Below are 21,967 nucleotides of genomic sequence, written 5' to 3'. Positions count from 1 at the left end.
ACAAAGCAGACAGACAGACACAGAGACTCAAAACAGACACAGAGACACACAGACAGACACAGAGACAAACAGACATACAGACAGATACACACAGACGGACAGACAGACACGAGAGACCAGACCAATCACACAGATGGACGGACGGACGGAGAGACGGATGGACAGACGGCCCCATGGGAACAGGGAGGGAGACTCCTTGGCACAGTGCTCACCTGGCCCACACCAGGCCCTGGGTGGGGGAGGCCTCGAAATCACACACAGAACATGCCAGAAGGCACATCGTGGCTCAACGGTCATATTCCCTCCTTCCTTCCCTACTTCCTTCCCTCCCTCCTTCCTTCCCTCCCTCCTTCCTTCCCTCCTTCCTTCCTTCCCTCCCTCCTTCCTTCCCTCCTTCCTTCCCTCCTTCTTTCCCTCCTTCCCTCCTTCCCTCCTTTCCCTCCTTCCCTCCCTCCATCCTTCTTTCCTTCCCTCCTTCCTTCCTTCCCTCCTTCCTTCTTGTTCCTTCCCTCCATCCTTCCTTTCATCCTTCCTTCCTTCCCTCCTTCCTTCCTTCCCTCCTTCCCTCCTTCCTTCTTTCCTTCCTTCCTTCCCCCCTACCTTCCCACCAACACTGGGGACCCAGCCCACCCCCCGGGCCGACCTCTCACCCCGCGTGTCTCTCTCACCCTCCGACCCCGCAGTGCCTGGTGCTGGAGGACTTGCCCCACGGCGTGGCGGCCGCCCGGGCAGCGGGGATGCAGGTGGTCATGGTGCCCAGCGTCCAGCTCGACCCCGAACTCAACGGCCGGGGCCACCCTGCTGCTGCCCTCCCTGGGTGACATACAACCCGAACTCTTCGGCCTGCCCGCCTTCAACTGACCTGCGGACGGACAGACAGACAGAAGGACGCTGGACACAAGGCCAAGACCTGACCCCTCCCAGGGCCTCCCTGACCTCTGGAAATAAAGGGAATGAACACAGGAAGTGCCTCACTGAGTCACGAGTGGATGGATGGATGGATGGGTGGGTGGATGGATGGATGAATGGATGGATGGATGGATGGATGGATGGATGGATGGATGGATGGATGGGTGGATGGATGGATGGGTGGATGGGTGGGTGGATGGATGGGTGGGTGGCTGGATGGATGGGTGGCTGGATGGATGGATGGGTAAATGCATGGGTGGCTGGATGGATGGATGGATGGGTGGATGGATGGATGGGTGGATGAGTGGATGGATGGGTGGATGGATGGGTGGATGGATGGATGGATGGGTGGATGGGTGGGTGGATGGGTGGGTGGATGGATGGATGGGTGGATGGATGGGTGTATGGGTGGACGGATGGATGGGTGATGGGTAGATGGGTGGATGGATGGATGGATGGATGGATGGATGGATGGGTGGATGGATGGTTGGATGGGTGGACGGATGGGTGGGTGATGGGTAGATGGGTGGATGGATGGATGGATGGATGAGTGGATGGGTTGATGGATGGATGGATGGATGGATGGATGGATGGATGGATGGAGGGGTGGGTGGATGGGTGGATGGATGCATGGGTGAATGGATGGGTGGGTGGATGGGTGGATGGATGGGTGGATGGATGGATGGGTGGGTGGATGATTGGATGGGTGGATGATTGGATGGGTGGGTGGGTGGATGGGTGAATGAATGGGTGGATGGATGGGTGGATGGGTGGGTGGATGGGTGGATGGATGGATGGGTGGGTGGATGGGTGGATGGATGGGTGGGTGGATGGATGGCTGTTATATCCTGCCCAGGCCCCTCCTCTCCCCCTCTGCCTGTGGGATTTGTTCCATTTTGTTTTGTGTCATCTGGTGCAGCAGACGGTGGGTGATCAGCCTTGGGTCTAAAAATATCAGGCTGTGCTGAGAATAGCTCAGTCTCTCGCTCTTCAAGGCCAGGGTGGGGCTGAGGGCTGGGAATCAACTGGGTCAAGGTGAGAATAAGAGCAATAACAGTATCAACAACAACAATGACATGAATAACAATAACAACAGCAATAATAACAACAATCATGATATGAATAACAATAACAGCGATCATAACTATAACAATAACAATCACACATCATCCATAACAAGGACAGTAACAATGGGAACAACAACAATCACAGCAATCATAGCAATAACAATAACAATAATAGCCATTATAACAACCAAATAACAATAACAATGACATTAATAAGAGTAACAATAACAATAGAAACAATAATAGCAATAACCAGAGTAATAGTAGCCATAATAACAATAACTATAACAGTAACAATAATAACTCGATAACATGGATAATGATAACAGTAACAATAACAGTAACAATAGCAATAATAACAATAACAGCAACAGTAATAACAATTACAGCAAGAATCACAATAACAGTGAAACAATAGCGATAAGAACAAAGACAACATCAATCACCATGACAGTAACAATAGTAACAATAATAATAACCATAACAGTAATCATAAAAGTAAGAGCAATAACAGCAATAATAATGATAGCAGTAATAACAGCAATCACAGTAATAATAGTCATAATAACAATAACATTAACAACAAACAATAAGAACAATAACAATAAGTATTAACAATTACAATTCCAACAACAGCAATAACCATAATAGTAATAACAATAGTAACAAGAACAAGAACAACAAAAATAATACCATTCCATCCATCCATCCATGCACCCATCCATCCATTCACCCATCCATCCATCCATCCACCCATCCACCCATCCATCCACCCATCCACTCACCCATCCATCCATGCACCCATCCATCCACCCACCCATCCAGCCATCCATCCACCCATCCAACCATCCATCCACCCATCCACCCACCCATCCATCCATCCACCCATCCATCCACCCAACCACCCATCCTTCCACACATCCATCCACCCACCCATCTACCCATCCATCCATCCATCCATCCACACATCCATCCACCCATCCACCCATCTGTCTAACCAGCCATCCATCCATCCATCCATGCATCCATCCACTCATCCATCCATGCATCCATCCACCCATCCATCCATCCACCCATCCATCCATCCTTCCATCCACCCATCCATCCACCCATCCATCCATGCATTCATCCACGCATCCATGCATCCATCCGTCCATCCATCTATCCATCCATCCATCCACCCATCCATCCACCCTTCTATCCACCCATCCATCCATCCATCTATCCACCAATCCATCCATCCGTCCATCCATCCATCCTTCCATCCGCCCACACATCCATCCATCCATCCATCCACCCACCAACCCACCCATCCATCCATCCATCCACCCATCCACCCACCCATCCAACCACCCACCCATCCATCCACCCAACCACCCATCCATCCACACATCCATCCACCCACCCATCTACCCATCCACACATCCATCCACTCACCCATCTACCCATCCATCCATCCACTCATCCATCCATGCATCCATCCACCCATCCATCCATCCACCCACCCATCCATCCTTCCATCCACCCATCCATCCATCCATCCATGCACCCATCCATCCACCCACCCATCAATCCATCCACCCATCCATCCACCCACCCATCCACCCATCCATCCATGCATCCATCCACCCATCCATGCATCCATCCATCCATCCATCTATCCATCCATCCATCCACCCATCCATCCACCCTTCCATCCACCCATCCATCCATCCATCCATCCACCAATCCATCCATCCGTCCATCCATCCATCCATCCATCCTTCCATTCGCTCACGCATCCATCCATCCATCCACCCACCCACCCAACCACCCACCCATCCATCCATCCACCCACCCATCCATCCACCCATCCATCCACCCATCCATCCATCCATCCACCCATCCATCCACCCATCCATCCATCCATCCATCCATCTGTCCACCCATCCGTCCATCCATCTATCCATCATCTATCCACCCATCCATCCATCCATCCATGCACCCATCCATCCACCCACCCATCCATCCATCCATCCATCCACCCACCCATCCATCCATCCGTCCATCCATCTATCCAATCATTCATCCACCCACCAGTCCATCCTTCCATCCACCCATCCATCCTTCCATCCACCCATCCATCCATCCATCCACCCACCCATCCACCCATCCATCCATCCGTCCTTCCATCCGCCCATGCATCCATCCATCCATCCACCCCCCATCCACCCATCCATCCATCCATCCACCCATCCATCCATCCACCCATCCATCCACCCATCCATCCATCCATCCACACACCCATCTACCCATCCATCCATGCATCCATCCACCAATCCATCCATCCATGCATCCATACACCCATCCATCCATCCATCCATCCATCGACCCACCCATCCACCCATCCATCCATCCATCCACCCATCCATCCATCCATCCATCCATCTACCCATCCATCCATCCACCCATCCATCCACCCATCCATCCATGCATCCATCCACCCATCCATCCATCCATGCATCCATCCACCCATCCATCCATGCATCCATCCATCCATCCATCCACCCATCCATCCATCCATCCATCCACCCATCCATCCATCCTTCCATCAACCCATCCATCCACTCATCCATCCATCCATCCATCCATCCACTCTTCTTTGTTATTGGGGGTGGGAGTAAGGAAGGGGGGCAGGCTCTCTTGGTTCTTGAACTCAGCACCCTGGGTTTTCTGGACCCCTGAGTGACCCTGAGCCCTAGAGACCAAGATGGCCCCACTTCCAGTTTGCTGGTGGAGCTCAGAGTTTCCTCATCGAGTTTCCTGTCCCTAGGGTGGGGCCTTAGGCCCCTGGGAGCCATAGAGACACCAAGATTGTGCCACTTCCGGTTTCCTGGTGGTTTCCTTGGAGACCAGGCACCTGACTTCCTCTTCCTCTTCCTCTTCCTCCTATGACGCTTATTGGTATTATTATTACTATTGTTGTTGTTGTTGTTACTGTTATTGCTGTTGTTACTATTGTTATTACTATCATTGTTATTACTATTGTTATTACTATTGTTATTACTGTTACTGTTACTGTTATTGCTATTGTTATTACTATTAATACTATTGTTATTATTATTGTTACTATTGTTATTACTATTTTTATTACTGTTACTGTTAATGTTGTTACTATTGTTATTACTCCTATTGTTGTGGTTATGACCATAGTTCCTACTCCTATGTCTATATTGTTGTTACGATTATTGCCATTATTGTTATTATTACTCTCAGTTTTACTATTATTACTCTTGGTATTGTTATTACTGTTATTGTTACTATTATTACTTCTATTATTGTTATTGGCATTGCTATAGTTATTGCTGTTATTAGTATTGCTATTGTTGTTTTTGATACTATTGTTACTATTATTATTACTATTGTTATTAGTGTTATCATTACTTTGTTATTACTGTTATTTCATTATTACCATTGTTATTGTTGCTATTACTGTTGTCACTATTGTTACTATTGTTATTATTACTGTTATTGTTGTTACTATTATTATTGTTATCACTGTTATTATTGTTATAGTTGTTATTGTTACCAATATTAGTACTATTATTACTATTGTTATTACTGTTGTTATTACTATTATTTGTATTATTGATATTATTATTGTTGTTACTATTATTACTATTGTGGTTGTTGCTATTGTTATTACTATTATTACTCTTAACATTGCTATTGATATTACTGTTATTTCTATTATTGCTATTGTTCTTGTTACTATTAGTGTTATTGTTGTTTTATTACTGTTATTACTGTTGTTATTGTTGTTGTTACTGTTATTGTTACTTGTTACTATTGTTGTTATCACTATTGTTCTTACTATTATTATTGCTATTGTTATTACTGTTGTTTTTACTGTTATTTCTAATATTACTATTCTTGTTGTTATTGTTACTATTATTCCTGTTGTTCTTGCTATTATTACTGTTATTGTTGTTATTACTATTGTTATTGTTACTATTATTACTGTTGTTATTACTATTATTTCTATTATCACTATTGTTATTGTTACTGTTGCTATTATTGTTATTACTATTGTTGCTATTATTATTACTCTTATTTCTATTACGATTTTTGTTGTTACTACTGTTACTACTGTGGTTGTTGCTATTGTTACTGTTATTACTATTGTTATTACTATTATTAATACTATTATTACTGTTGTTATTACCATTAATTCTATTATTGCTATTGTTGTTGTTACTGTTATTGTTGTTGTTGCTATTATTAATACTATTATTATTACTGTTGTTATTACTGTTATTATCACTGCTATTTCTATTATTACTATTGTTGCTATTGTTACTATTATTAGTATTGTTATTACTGTTATTATTACTGTTGTTACTACTGTTACTGTTGTTATTACTGTTGTTACTACTGTTATTACTATTATGTTACTATTATTATTGCTGTTGTTATTTCTGTTGTTATTACTATTATTTCTATTATTATTACTGTTGTTACCATTATTGTTACTGTTATTGTTGCTATTATTACTATTGTTGTTACTGTTGTTATTACTATTACTATTATTGTTATTGTTACTATTATTACTACTGGGGTAGTTGCTGTTGTTATTACTATTATTAATACTATTGTTATTACTATTGTTACTGTTATTATTACTGTTGTCATTACTATTGTTTTTACTGTTATTATTACTATTATTATTACTGTTATTACTGTTGTTATTACTGTTATTATTACTGTTGTTATTACTATTACTATTATTGTTATTGTTGTTATTGTTACTGTTATTACTACTGGGGTAGTTGCTATTGTTATTACTATTATTAATACTATTGTTATTACAGTTGTTACTGTTATCATTAGTGTTGTTATTACTGTTGTTTTTACTGTTATTATTGTTGTTGTTATTGTTACTGTTGTTACTATTGTTATTGCTATTTTTAGTATTATTATTACTGTTGTTATTGTTACTATCACTGTTGTCACTATTGTTATTACTGTTGTTATTACTGTTATTGTTACTGTTGTTACTGTTATTTTTACTATTACTATGACTGTGGTTGTTACTATTGTTATTACTATTATTATTACTATTATTACCGTTATTGTTTTACTATTGTTATTATTACTGTTGTTATTACTATGTTATTACTGTTATCGTTACTGTTGTTATTACTGTTATTGTTGTTGTTGCTATTATTTCTATTGTTCTTGCTATTATTACTGTTATTGTTATTGTTATTGTTACTCTTATTACTACTCTTATTATTACTTTTATGGTTGTTATTGTTACTATTATTACTCTTGTTGTGACTATTATTGTTGTTGTTGTTGTTATTAACACTATTATTACTGCTGTTATTATTGCTGTTATTGCTATTATTACTGATGTTGTTATTGTTGCTATTATTACTATTGTTGTTATTAGTGTTATTGTTACTGTTGTTATTGTTACTGTCATTACTGTTATTGTTACTATTATTACTACTGTGGTTGTTGCTATAGTTATTACTATTGTTATTCCTGTTATTATTACTGTTGTTGTTGTTATTCATTTTATATTATTTTTTGGGTCTAGTCGTGGGGCCTGAACTCTGGGTCTGGGCGCTGTCCCTCAACTCTTCAGCTCAAGGTTAGCACTCTACCACAGCACCACTTCTGGCTTTTTTCTTTTTACTTATGTGGTGCTGAGGAATCGAACCCAGGGCCTCAGGCATGCAAGGCAAGCGCTCTACCACTAGCCACCTTCCCAGTCCCCAGAGGGTTTTAATAAAGAAAGCCTTAAGGAAGAAAGATAACATGAAGTGACAACTACAGAAATTCTACAAAGATGACACCTTTCACATTTCTGTCTTCCTTCTCTTCTCATACTTCAGAAAGCATTGACTAACATTATAAATATACTGCAATTATAAGTTAAGGATCAGTGTTTTTTTTCCAACCTGAAGCCTTTTTTCCATGATTCTTGACATAAACTTTTTGGGAGATTTTTTTGATTGTGATGGGATTCCACCCAAAACAAAGCCATGTATATCAAGAAAGTCAATGTTTTCAACTCAGAGTACTAAACAAAAGAGGGAGAAAATTAAATTAAGTTTAGCAATATATGTTAAGCACAAATATAGGCAATATCAAGATATCTTGAAATTGTATACTTTTACTGGATAAAGTGGCTCAAACCTGCAATATTATCTACTTAGAAAACAGAGATTAGAGTATTGCAGTTCCAGGAAAGCCCAGACAAAAAAAAGAAGTTTCAGAAACTCTAACCATTTGCTGGGTGCAATGTGTTTTGCTTGTGTTAGGAGGACCGCAGTCCAAGCAGGCCCAGGCATAGTGATACTACCTCAAAATAAGCAACCAAATTACAATCTGCTGGTATGGTAATAAAAGAGATGCTGTTTCACAAGTATAGGATTTTGGGTTCAATCATCCAGTATCACTAGGCATTTAAGTGTGTGTCAGAGTAAGAATTTGGTATGTCTGAGGTAAAGACTTCATACTCATTTTACAAGCTCTAATAAAACCTTTGCCTCTTTTGTTATTTTTTTAAATATAGCATAACTTCCATGCCCAAACCAAATAATTTCCTATTAGAGATTTTCTCCTATCCATTAAGTAATATATTATGTGTTGGATACTGTCCTACTGAAATCACACTAAAGATCAAAAACCCATTGCCTTAGAAAGTGACTGCATTTGGAAACAGAATCTCAAAGGTAGAATTTAAGTTGAACTCTCCTCCAAGAGAAGCAGAAGGTCTTGAATATGCCAAGGAAAGAGGACTCAGAAGAAGCAACTCTGATCTTGGAGTTTTAGTTCCACCAACTCAGAGGGAATGTATTTACAGTGTTAATGCTACCCAATCTGTGGTAGTTTATTATTACAATTACTAGCAAACGTGGAATCTATAAGACATGAAAAGTCATTGACTCTTGGGGTCCATGACTCAAATTTATAATCCTAGTGATTAAGAAGGATGAGACTTGGGGGATAATAATATTTTCAGGATGGTAGGAAAATTCATGAGGTTCTATCTCCAATTAACTACAAAAATTTCTGGGCTGGAGACCTAGTTCAAATGGTAGACTGACTACTGTTAGCAAACTGAGCATGAGTTATATTCAAGCCCCAAATTGGGATAAAGAAAATGTCCTTAGAATAATACTATGAGAAACAGAATTATGAATAGGAAAGCAGAAACAAAAGAAATAAACTTATTCATACAGACAAAGCTTCCCAAAATGAAATATGGCTTAAACTGTAATATTTAGGGTTTTCCTCCTATACAGTAGAAATAAATGGTATTTTGATTTGACAAAACTAAAGTGTAAAACTGTATGCAATAAATAATCACATTACTTTTATGTTTCCATAATTTAACTTGTTTTCCTACAAAGTTATAGAATAGTGTAGCTTTTGAAAATAAACCAATGTTGCACTTTGAAATATGATTATATATCCTTGCAAGTGTTGTCTAAAACTGATCTACAGTGAAATGATTGCCATTGGTATCTTTCTCAAGATTACAAATGTTTATACTTTCAGCTGACCTTCCACAAAACTCATACACCAAAAATAACTTTTTAGTTTGTTCATGCAATCATAGGAATATAAACATATATGTCAAAATGTTAATTACCTTAATCTGCTGTCATTAATGTAATATAACTAATACAATTAAGTATATACCTTGAGGAAAATAAGATTCTTCCTTCTAAATACATGCTTGCAGGCACACACACACACACACACACACACACACACACATTTACCACTCTGACTCAGGTTAGGTTCCTGACATTGGGTATCAGACACTTATCTAATAATCAACCTTTCCTGCACAGATATAAAATACATTCATACTTCCACAATACAAAAATACCAGATCATTCAAAATAATGAAAATATTTAAAGAATCACCCAGCTCCTGTACCATCTACTCCCTGATTTCATTCATTTCTGTCAATACATTTTTCATATCATAATTAAAATCTTTTTGAGTCTCTCATTAGCAGACAAAAATGTTATCATACAATAGAAAATGTAAGTAAAATTACTTTTCCCTGGGTAACCTTTTATATATATTATCTTCGGTTTCCTTGTAGAGTCTGCTTCTGGCATTTTGCCCTAATGTCTAATATTAAATTACAGAGGACATGCCATATTCCTCAATTCATTTTTCCTGAAGGTTATGCTATGGAGTTGAATCTGATTTGCTTGCTTATTTTAAATTAAATTTTCTCAACAACTTGAATTATTGTTTATGTTACTCCTAAACCATTTGAAATATCAAAAAGAACCGGAAATTCACTTTGGCAATGATTTGTGAATGGCAACAATGCTTGTGGATGGAATGAAGGACTTGAATGATCTAGAGTTCCTTAAAAATGGCACTGTTCTTTAAAGGGCTGATCATTTAGTAAGCTTTAAAGTGTGGTCTTCTTATTTCATCTAACAAGATAAAAGTATGCTTTTCATCACATTTTTGCCTTCAAAGAACTAAAATTATTTCCTTTGTACAGTTCAGGCCCAGCTGCTACTGTAGTGAAACCCACAAACCACTGCACAGCTGTGTTAGCTGCTATAGAATTTGAAATTTTCTTCCAGTAGCCCTAGTGATTTGAGCCCAGATTCATGGGATAGTCACATAATCTACAGTTACAAATCACCACAATATACAAAGACTATGTGCAAAATGAGGTTCAATTTTTTTCTTTGTTGTTTTCTTTTTGTCTTATTGATTGTCTTTTAAGGAGCTAGGGGCTGTGTATTTCTCATTATTGTTGATGTGACTTAAATAAATTACCAGATTTTTCAAATAAAATAAAGAGATAAAAAAGACATATTTAGTCACAAAATAAAGCTAAACGTTTGAGTGATTTTTTTTGGGGGGGTCCGGTAGTGGGGCCTGAACTCTGGGCCTGGGCACTGTCCCTCAGCTCTTCAGCTCAAGGCTAGCACTCTACCACTTGAGCCACAGCACCACTTCCGGCTTTTTTCTTTTTGCTTATGTGGTGCTGAGGAATTGAACCCAGGGCCTCAGGCATGCAAGGCAAGTGTTCTACCACTGAGCCACCTTCCCAGCCCTTGAGTGATTTTTTTTTATTCTAGTCCTGTTCTCAGTTATCTTCATATAATGTCGAGGTGAGTCAAGCATATGTATAAATTGACACGTATAAGCACACAGAACTCTGGAATCTTTAGATTTTGATTTCTATATCAACTTCACCTAGAAAAGAATATTATCACTTGCTTCATGTCTTAAGTAATCTACTTAATACGAGTTTTAATCATTTTTTCTTTTAAAATAAATTTTTGCCAATCCTGGGTTTTATTTATTTTTATGTATTTATTTATTATTTTTTTAATTGTGAAAATACCATACAGAGGGGTTACAATTACATGGGCAAGGTAATGACTACATTTCATATCAAGCATTGTTGCCTCCTCCTTTGTTTCCCCTTCCCATTCCTTCCAATCTCCTCGTTGGTATAATTTGTGGAGGGGAAGGGAAAAATAAATTGTTTAAATAGGGATACAGGTGGACCCATTGCAACAATGAGATGTACAAGATGTTATGTCGAAAAACCAACTTTACAAGTTTTATTAATTTTATCAATAGATCTCATAATCTATGGAATTGATGCATTGCATAAATATTTGATTTATTTTTTCCACTGAATTAATATTACATTTATTTTACTTTTTTGCCCATGAAATAATTACATTCTTGAGCATAAAACATCCCTGTTTTTCATTTTTGTTGCCAAAGTGGAAGTATTAGACATTTTGAAATTTTAAATTTAAATTTGAACCTTCAAATTTCACTAGGACTTGAATTGTGTTACAACTTTAATGTTAAAATAAAGAGCATTATTGAATAGAAAGCAACATTATAAGTTATCACACCTTAATCCCTGAATTGACTTAATGATAAAAAACAATTATATTTATATAACATGCTGTATATACTCAAACTATGAGATACAGAAACAGAAGACTTTTTTTGTTTTGGTTTGTTGTTCTTTATAGTTTGTGATGATTCTGTCTTCATTACCTTATGCCTAGTGTATTCATTGTACGTCTTCAGGAAAGTGAGGGGTGGGCACAGAGCTTGAGGGAAAAGGGTGAAAAATTGCAGCAGTGGAGTTCATTGAACATTGATAAAAGTGAACTATTTAACACATGGATGGGGACAGGACAAATGAGAGAACTGAAGACATTTCATAAAAGGAAATGTACTCATTACTTGACTCATGTAATTGCAATTCTTCTATAAATCACCTTAATAATAACAACAGAGAATTTTTTAAGGTCAAACAGAATGTTGCTTGTTAGAATTCTAGATTTTTTTTGTTCACTGGTTTGAGCTGGTTGAGTCTATCTCTGAAAATAGCTACATTGACATTCATTGGGTGAATTTGTGAGCTACTAGTATATAAAAGTCAATTATGATTGCTTGTATGTTTTTTGAGACTCTGATTTATTTACTTTAATTTGTCTACAGGTTTTGGGTTGGGCTTGTTCCTGTTTTTCAAAAGACCTATTGGTGCATAATTAGTGTGGACTCAAGATTGTTCTAATTTATTGCTGTACATACTCAAAGCTATAAATTTTCTTCTGAGTATTGCCTGTGCCCTTGTGTCCCAGAGGAGGTAGTATTTTGTGTGTTCACTTCCACTGAATTCCATAAACCTTGGAACTTCCTCCATATCTCTTCAGTGACTCACTGATGATTTAGCAATGTGTTATTCAATCTCTGTGAGTTTCAGAATTTTCTGTAATGCCTTTTGATGTCAAGATCTAATTTGGTCCCATCATGGTTTGACAGGATACAAGGAGTAATTTCATTTTTACTTTTGAATTTTCACAGATTTTCCTTGTGATCTAAGATATGATCTATTTTGGAGAACATTTCATGGGCTGCTGAGAGGGATATATATTGCGATGCTGCTAGGTGAAATATTCTGTAGATATCTATTAGGTTTAGCTTGTCATTGCAGTTATTTAGGTCTGAAGTTTTTTTGGCTAAGGTTTTACCTGGATGGCCTGTCCAGAGGTAAGAATGATGTGTTCAAGCAACTAACAATGTGTTTGGATGCATGCATATTTTTAGGTTAAGTAGTATTTGTCTGATAATTTGGGAGCTCTAGGATTCAGGGAATTGATATTTAGAATTGTTATATCCCCATGATGGAGAGTTTTCTTTATCAATATTTAATGTCCTCCTTTGTCTCTTTTTACTTTCATTCCACTTTTAATTTAAAGCCTATTTTGTCTAATATTTGTATAGCTACTCTGGCCTGTTTATGAAGTCCATTTTTAATTTGTAAAAATGATGTACAGAAGGGTTACAATTACATAGTCAGATATTGAGCACCTTTCTTTTGAATAGTGTCACTTCTTCCCTCATGTTCTCCCAGGTTTTCCCTTTCAACCTCCCTCCCCCATAAGTTGTATAGTTCATTTTCAATGTAGTGTCTATTGAGTGGCACTGCTGTATTTGTTCACCCTTTGTCCCACCATTTCTGTGTTTCCCCTTGCCCTTTCCAAACTTACATATAAGACCAAAGGTACAGAAATAAAAAACAGCAACAGAAGACAGAAGGAAAAAGCAAAATAATAAAACTCTCATTATCATTTCTTGGAGATCATTTTGATGAACATTATTTTATATGATAATATTGATATAGCTATTGAGCCTTTGTGATCCTTTCCAAAGGGCATCCTCCATTTGATCTCACTTTATAAATTTTTAGAATCCCATATAATTTATCATGTCCAAGTCTAATGTTTCCCCTTTTACCATCCAAGTGTGTTTACTTGTAGAATTATAGGCACATTCTAATACAACAAATGAGGGAAATCAAGCAACCTACATATATATGTATATATATATATATATATATATATACATACAAGACATATATACTTTTATTGATCGCTATTTACAAGTATGTATGTATACATACATATATATACATAAATATTTGAATTCCATTCATCCATCAGAAAGAATAATATTGTAACATTCTTAAGGAAAATGAAACACGCAGAAATAATAATGTTAAGTGAAATTAACTGCACCCAGAGAAACTTAGGTTTCCTCACTTGTGGTAGATAGCAGCTGCTTCTAAATGTAAATTTATAAACATTTATTAAACATACTGGATGGTATGCAAACAGATACAAATGAATTATCTGAAGTGTCAGAGTCTATGTAGTGTGAAAATACTATCATTCTCTTAAAAGATTAAGTCAAAGCCCAACAAAATAAATGCCAGTAAATGTGGACTGCAAGAGAGGACAGCGGGGGGCAATGTGAGAGGGATAGGAAATTGAAGGGGAAAAGGATAGAATATAGGAAAGAAACCATTGCATACTTCCCAGAATTGAAATATACAAAGCAAGGGGTAGTGTGAAATTGGGGTGAAGATGTTGAAGTGGTAACACAATTACTGGTGCATTGTACACATAAACTGCTTTGTTAATTGGCAAGAAATTCCATACATAACATAATATTGAGATACGTAAAGACTGGGCTTGATTGGGAGGGAGGGATGAGAATGTTGAAATGGGTGAAATTGATCAAGATGCTCTGTATCCATAAACTGTTTCAGTGAATGGCAACTCCTTTGTACAAGTAGTTAAAAATATTAAAATATTCAAAAAATTAATTATGATTGTTGAATAGAGAGTTGAACCTCAATTCAATTCCCATTTAAAAATATTTTTTACCTGGAGGTTTGGAGAATCAAATTCCAATAATAAAACATTATGAATCTTTTTTTCTGAAAATTTGAAATTTAAATAAAAATTCCTTTGCTTTTTGTCAGCTATTGGGCTGCTATAAGAGAATACTTCAACGTAAGTGGCTTAAAAACATCAGGAGTATATTAGCCATACTCTAGAAGCTTGGACATTGATTATAAAAATGGTTATTCAAAGCAATTCCTTGTCTTATGGGGGGTCTACTTTCTGGTTCATTATAATTTATTTGCTGGATGTTCACATGGCAGAGTAGTTATATTGGGCTTCTTTTATCAGGATCATTATTTCAGGGTCATCTCTGAAAAGTTGATTCTAATGCCACCAGACAGGGAATACAATTTCAAAATGTGTATCTGGAAGGAGTTACATTGTCCAATATATTTTGCAACTTTTGCTTTAACTCTTAGTGTAGTGTAACATTTGGATATTATTTCATAGAAAATAATAACTTAAGGACAAACCTATATCGTGTAAATTATGTGAATGATTCTTCTTACAATGGGAATAATTATAGTAACGGCAAAGTGAAGTACAATTGTTTAGTGGCTCTTGAATCACATCATAGGTAATCATGTAAACATGGTGCAATATTTCTAAGGCCCTTCTGATGTATTTGAACACTCTCCAATGAGTTAATTGCTTTCAGAAATACAGATCTCCTTTGATTTTAATTACTGTCTGCTATTAGGTCTCCCACAGACACCAAAATTAGAGGATGCTAATTTCTCTGAAATAATACATAATATAATTTTTATAATTAATATAAGATGAAGAATGTAATATTATTAGCATTATAAATACCAATGTTCACATTATATAATACATTGACATCCTTTGGTTACATCAATTTTTAGAATATTTATAACTAAATGTAAATTGTTTGCAAATAGTTATTTAATGATGTATAGAAAATGAGAAAAAGATTTGTGTACATATTTACTACAGATGCAAACAGATTCAGGTGGTTATTTCTGATCCCTCATTTGTTGGTTTCATTCATGCATAGAGAACATGCAGAGAAGTGGCAATTGCAACCTTGCACTTACTAAAGAGTTAACTTACATGAAATTTATGTTCTGCTAAATATCAGATTTTATAAATTAAATTGTTTTTGTCCCTTCCTTCCTTCCTTCTTTTCTTCTTTCCTTCCTCCCTCCTTCCCTCCATCCCTACCTCTCTCTTTCTCTCTTCTTTCTTTCTCTTTCTTGTTTCTTTGTTTCTTTCTTTCTTTTTTCTTCCATTCTTCATTTCTTTCTTTTACTCAGAATACTTCTTAACACTATAGAAAAAATACCAAATGTTGTACTCCAATGTTTTATGAGGAATTATAACTATTAAATAGATTAATATTAATTTTAACAACCTAAACTATATCTTAAAACAAAAAACTAAAAACCACTAAAAAGCACTTCACAAAAATGCAGGATATGTAACAAATATTACTTTTCATGATATTGTTTATTTCTTCAAACTAAAATAAGAATTTAGACATAATATTGTACATGTCTGTGTGTGTGTGTGTGTGTGAGAGAGAGAGAGAGAGAGAGAGTGTTGTTCTTGTGATTTGAACTCAAGGCCTATCCCTTAGTTTTATTCACTCAAGGATAGTGCCCTAACATTTGATCCACAACTCCACTTCTGGCTTTCTGTGTGTGTGTGTGTGTGTGTGTGTGTGTGTGTGTGTGTGTGTGTGTGTGTGTGTGTGATTAATTGAGATGTGTTTCACAAACTTCCTTGCCAAGGCTGGCTTTGAAGCCCAGCTTCCAGAATAGCAAGGATTAGAAGCTTGAGACACTCATAGTCAGCACAGATATAATATATCTAAGAATAAAATAAATTTCTTATTATTTGAATTCCAGAGGTCAATTTAACAAATTAACATTTAGATATTTATTTAGTTATTAAATCTGAACCTGCACTGTGGAAAAATACTTTTCATTTTTATGAAAAAATATGCACTAAAGGTTTCAATGACAGAATCTTTGGACAAATTGAAATACTCTATTATTCAAAAGTGACAAAAGGATCATTAATCAAATTTCTCATGTAAGCTAAAATCAATAGGCTCTATCAGGCTGACTGAAGCAATTTGTCATTAACTTTAAATTTTATCTATTGCAGATACATGATTTTCTATTCTTTTTACCCTAAACTTTTTTTTACATAAAAATTTAGATTCATACATTTTTTTGAGTATGCAGAAATCTTAGTTACTGGTCATGTATATTCTGAGGTTTGAGTACTAAGTCATTTCAGAGAAACACTGAATTTCATATATTTTATGTCAACACTGATTTTTAGAAATTGAATCAATCTCAATATGAGCTAACTAAAGCAAAATATTCCATGACTTATCCAATTATTCCTATATATTTGAATATAACATTATTGAATGGCAGGAAATTCATTTTATACCTACTCTCTACAGAAGTTACAGTATTCATTTTTCCTTCAACTAGGAAGAATAACCTCACTATAGATGACAAAAAACTTGAATAAAAATGCCATAAAATTATAAAAAATTCAAGTCATTATGAGTTAGATGAAAGTTATTTTTGAAGATCAAAAATGAAATCTCTTGAAGCTTCCTTATCTGTTAAATAAAATGTATTTGCAGTCTATATATTTCATTCATCTCTCCAGCAATTGTATAACCAAACCAACTCCATGCCAAATAGCTCCTCTGATTAATTGAAGTAAATACTTAGGAACAGAAGTTATCACAATTGTACAGAAATATCTACCCACCACTCTAGAAATTAAATCTGAAATCATAAAGGATTGGGATTAATAATTAGTTTTCACTATGTTGCCATAAAGAGGTGGTGAACTTTTTCAAGTGGACACAGCTGTAGAGATTTGGTCACTGAGAACTTGTGATCAGAGGACCTTAAGATCAAAGTCCTTTCCTATTCTTCCTCCTTTTTCTTCTCTGTCTCCTTCTCGTTTTCCTTCTCCCTCTCTCTCTACCCTTCTTTCTCCCTCTCCCACTCCTATTCCTCCTCTTCTTTTCTTCCTGGCTTCCACGAATATACATACTCCATCACATGTTCCTGACATGGGGTACTGTGCCAACCCAAAACAATGAGGATAAGAAACATAAACTGAAATGTATAAAATCAGAAGCCAAGATTAATCTTTCCTCCTTTTAAGCTGATTTCATAAACTATTTTGTCATATTAATAGGAGACTGACACAGCATGCTCTCATTTATTATAAGGGATAAGATTTACTGGAAAAAAAAATCTGACCAACATCGCCCTAATGAAATGATTGATTAAATTAATATTATAGTAGGGCAAATCTATTTTAAAATATCAGTTATACTTCAAAAAGAGGCAAAAAAATTTACCACTATGGTTTGCTATAAAAAGACATCAGAATTCACCCTGTTCCTCAAGGAAATAAATCTATAATTGGCACTATTGTCAATTTCACAAATGATTTAAAAAGAGTGAAGAACAAATTTCAACCCAAATTGCGTGATATAAAATTTACTTTGTCCCTGTAAACAACCTTTGTATTCTATCTATGTTTGGTCCTTAAAATGACTTGTATTTTATTCTAATCATATTTTTAATTAACTTTAAGTGCGTGATTGGGGGTTGCTTTTGACCATGCAGTTTATAGTGTTTAGTGAGTTATTTTGTTTTCCTTTTTTCTCTCCTGAGGTTTGAACTCTTTGCCTGGGAGCTGACCCTGAGCTCCTTTGGATGAACACTAGAAATCTATCACTGGAGGAACAGCAGCACTTTTCAGATTTTTCTCAGATTTCACTGGAGATAAGAATCTCACAGACTTTCCTGCCTGTGCTGGCTTCAAACCTCAATCCTCAGCCTCCTGAGTATCTAGTATTACAGGCATGAGCTGCTAGTGCCTGTCTTAATACAATGCTTCCTTTTTTTTTTTTTTGGCCAGTCCTGGGTCTTGAACTTAGGGCCTTGACAATGGGCACTGTCCTTCAGCTTCTTTTCCTCATGCTAACACTCTGCAACTTGTGTCACAGTACCAATTCCAGCTTGTTTTGTTTATGTAGTACTGAGGAATCAAACCCAGGGCTTCTCACTACAACTAAGTCTACCACTAAGCCACATTCCCAGCCCAGTACAATGCATCTTGATTATCATTGTCCCTCATCCTTCTCAATCCTATCTCATCTCTCAATTTACATAATTTTGTAGAAGATTCACTGACTCACAACATCATATATAGTGAGTTAGAGGATATGTCACAATTCATATTTTATTGATAGTCTCATTCATCAACATACTAAACTTATGCATTACAGAATTCTGTGATTTTAAATACTAAATTATCACTCAGATTCACCCACTACTATTCTAAAATTTTTCCTAAGGTTAATGCAAATGCAATCTGTAATTCTTCGGTAAAGTACAATGATTCATAGAAAGTTAAGAGTTGGACTATAACATCACCTTCAGTTCTAGAACATTTTATCATTACTACCCCCTCAAAATACTCCAATATTTATTAGTAGTTACTTCCTGTCATCATTTCAACCTACCCTCCACTTGACCAACCATTACTTCATAGTCTACCACTACAGATGTGCCAATTTTAAAAAGCTCATTTAATTAGAAAATGCAGTCTATTTTATCCATTTCTCCCATGTAATATTAGTGTTTCCCAAGTAAGTTCATGTAAATTTTTCTGACGGATAGAGCATATTGTTTTGTATACATGTGTATAATTATATAAGGTCCTCAATGGGCATTTCAATATTTTATTATATATTATTGTAAAAGGTTTTGCTGTGTATATTCTTGTACATGTGTCTCATTGGGCATGTGTTGAAATCTATTTTGTATATAAAATTATGATTCAAAATGCTGGATAAGGGCTGGGAAGCTGGCTCAGAGGTAGAGTGCTTGCCTTGCATACATGAGGCCCTGGGTTCGATTCCTCAGCACCACATATGCAAAAAGAAAAAAGCAGGAAGTGGCGCTGTAGTTCAAGTGGTAGAGCGCTAGCCTTGAGCTGAAGAGCTGAAGGACAGCACCCAGGCCACAGAGTTCAGGCCCCACGACTCGACCCAAAAAAAAAAAAAAAAAAGAAGCTGAGGGACAGTGCCCAGGCCCTGAATTCAAGCCCCTTTACTGGCCAAAAAACCCTAAAACTTCTGTATTATAAAATAAAGTGTTGGCTTAACAAATGCTTTAAAAAAAAGCGGGGGGGGGGGGGGTGACTGGGAAGGTGGCTCAGTGGTAGAGCACTTGCCTTGCATGCCTGAGGCCCTGGGTTTGATTCCTCAGCACCACATAAGCAAAAAGAAAAAAAAGCCGGAAGTGGCGCTGTGGCTCAGGTGGTAGAGTGCTAGCCTTGAGCTGAAGAGCTGAGGGATAGTGCCCAGGCCCAGAGTTCAGGCCCCAGGACCGGACCCAAAAAAAAACAAAAACAAGCCGGGCGCTGGTGGCTCACGCCTGTAATCCTAGCTACTCAGGAGGCTGAGATCTGAGGATTGCGGTTCAAAGCCAGCCAGGGCAGGAAAGACCGTGAGACTCCTATCTCCAATAAACCACCAGAAAACGGGAAGTGGCGCTGTAGCTCAAGTGGTAGAGCGCTCGCCTTGAGCTGAAGAGCTGAGGGACAACGCCCAGGCCCAGAGTTCAAGCCCCACGACCGACAAAAAAAAAAAAATGCTGGATAATAGAGCAACTATATGTGTAGTATCTTAAAGATTGCCAGTATGTTTAATAAACTGACTATATCACTTTAGGTGCTAAGCAACAATGTATAAGGATTCCAATTCCTACATAATGGTTGTGCAGTGCTATCTTATTGTTGTTTCTATTTCCACTAATCTCTATATGTATGCAATGTCTAGGTATGTTATGATCTTTTAATATGTTCTTTGGTTGTTGGTATATTATTACAGAGATATGTATTTGGACTTTTGGATAACATATTCAGATTGGTTAAAGTTTTTCATTGGCATTAATATGCTCTTAATATATTTTGATTCAAGTCTCTTTAAATAAATGTATATGTATACATACTATGTGTACCTATGCATATTTCATATTTATATGTGTATATATACAAATAACTATATATTTATACATATAAACGAATATACAGATGTGTACATACATGTATATAGACATATATGTATATTATTATTTTAATTTGTCCATAAGCGATCATTTTACTTTATTTGTCAAACATGTCCTTTATTGATTTTACTTTAGCATTAAGCAGTCTTAAAGATAGGCTCAAGTCTAACATTTTAGTATATCTTAGACACCAATAGCCTTCTAGTCTAATGAACCATGAGCCCTCAGAATGTTGACCAAATTTCTTAGTTCTTTTACACAATTACTGTAATTATGTATTTTCTCATCTATCTTTGTTTCATTTCACCAGAGAAGCTGTATTTATCCTTTATGTCATACATGAATACCAATGCCTTTGGAAGGTATTTATTAATTGGTGCATATTAATTGTACGAAGAAATCTTATTGAAATATTTTGCACATGCACATATTGATCAAGGGCCTGATTAACCTGTTTCTGTCTTTCTCCATTCCCATTGCCTCTTATTTTTCAATTGTTTTCTGTTAATGTCTTTGTGCTATCTCCACACATTGTCAAAATGTATTTCAGTGTTGTTCACCCAGTATCATTGAAAATTATAAAATGCTGAATATAAAGACAAAAATCTAAGTAAATAGAGACATATAATTTTTGTGGATTGGAGGATACATTTGAGCAAAGATATTTAATTGTCTCCTGCTTCATCCCCCTCCTTTTATTTGGTCATTCTTGGGGCTTGAAATCTGGGCCTGGGTACTGTCCCTCAGCTCTTCAGCTCAAAGTTAGTGCTCTACCACTTGAGCAACTGTGCCACTTCTGGATTTCTGGTGGTTAATTGGAGATAAGTGTCTCACAGACATTCCCGTTCAAGCTGGCTTTGAACCGCAATCCTCAGATCTCAGTCTCCTATGCAGCTAGGATTATAAGCATGAGCCGACAGTGCCCAGCTTCACAATTTTATTTATAAGTTTATGACAATTTCTTAAAACACCTGACCAGCACTCTTGACTCATTGACAAAAGAAAATAAACTGGAATATATTTCTCTGTCTAATATTAAAGGTGTTAGTGTAAAATTGTTATATTTGTAGAGGAAAGATTACAAAGCTCAATGGGTCTGGAGGGCACCAGACTAGAGCCACATACATATTATCAAGG

General features: G+C 36.8%; 1 pseudogene; it reads left to right on the top strand.

The window, feature by feature from the left end:
• The window catches only part of LOC122126522, an 8,489-nt pseudogene extending 7,526 nt beyond the window's left edge, over positions 1-963 (top strand).
• The last annotated feature ends 21,004 nt before the right edge of the window (positions 964-21,967 follow it).

Source organism: Dipodomys spectabilis, unplaced genomic scaffold, assembly GCF_019054845.1.
Source record: "Dipodomys spectabilis isolate Male_0828 unplaced genomic scaffold, ASM1905484v1 ptg000282l, whole genome shotgun sequence".
Lineage (NCBI taxonomy): Eukaryota > Metazoa > Chordata > Mammalia > Rodentia > Heteromyidae > Dipodomys > Dipodomys spectabilis.
Note: the sequence above shows the minus strand (reverse complement) of the source record. Positions and strands in the feature narration are given on the sequence as shown.